Here is a 1,243-nt window from a genome sequence, read left to right as displayed (position 1 = left end):
CAGGCGTGGTGGCACATGCCTGTAATTCCAGCTACTTGGGAGGCTGAGGCAGGAGAATCACTTGAACCCGGGAAGTGCAGGTTGCGGTGAGCCAAGATCGCGCCATTGCACTCCAGCCTGGGCAACCAGAGCAAAAAAAAAGAGGCTGAGTGTGGTGGCTCACACCTATAACCCCAGCTCTTAGGGAGGCAGAGGCAGGAGGATAGCTTGAGCCCAGCCAGGAGTTCGAGATCTGCCTGGGCAATATAGCAAGACCCCGTTCTCCACAAAAAGGAAAAAAAAAAGACAAAAAAAAAAAAAAGAAATTAGCAGCCCTGGTGGGACAAGAGATTACAAAGGTAGTGGGGAAGATGGGAGGAAACAGCATTTTAGTTTATTTTGATGGCTACGCAGATTTGTACAACTCTTTGGAAGGGTAATTAGGTAATGTTTAAAATGTTTAAAATGCTAAACATTTAAAATGTTTAAAATGTCATACATTTTGACTCTGCAATTCTGCTTCTAGGAATTTAGCCACCAGCACTTGCACAAAAGAATGACAGCTACAAGCCCAAGAATGCTCACAACAGCACCATTCTCCATATTGAAAAAGATACAGAAGCCGTGAAGAAATTACTAAATGAATAAAAGTGCATCCTGGTCAGGCGTGGTGGCTCGCACCTGTAATCATGGCACTTTGGGAGGCCGAGAGGTGTCAAGAGTTCAAGATCAGCTTGGCCAACATGGTGAAACCCCATCTCTACCAAAAAAGAAATACAAAAATTAGCCGGGTGTGGTGGCGTGAATCTGTAGTCCCAGCTGCTCGGGAGGCTGAGGCAGAAGAACTGCTTGAACCAGGGAGGTAGAGGGTGCAGTGAGCCAAGATCATGCCATGGCACTCCAGCCTGGGCGACAGACTGAGACTCCATCTCAAAAAAGGAAGAAAAAAAAAAAAGTGCACCGAGAGCTGCAGACTTCTCAGCACATGACAACTCCATTCTAACCTCTGCACTAAGAGATGACAAAACAGTAGCATGCTTCTAGAAGCACAAGGTCCTAGGGTGACCCCAGCACCCCCATTACAATGCCTGCCAGAGAAGCTCAGTGATGCCAGAATTTACTATTTGTTTTTAGCCAACACCTAATGACAGACCCCTGGCACCTCCCTTCGAGCATTTACTAAAAATGGCTTGCAAATATGAATCCTGCTTCTATCCCTTTGAGATGTGTATGTATCTCCTTCAGCTCTGGAGTGTTTCTAAGG

Source organism: Mandrillus leucophaeus, unplaced genomic scaffold (genome assembly GCF_000951045.1).
Source record: "Mandrillus leucophaeus isolate KB7577 unplaced genomic scaffold, Mleu.le_1.0 Scaffold4, whole genome shotgun sequence".
NCBI lineage: Eukaryota > Metazoa > Chordata > Mammalia > Primates > Cercopithecidae > Mandrillus > Mandrillus leucophaeus.
This window is presented reverse-complemented; position numbering follows the sequence as displayed.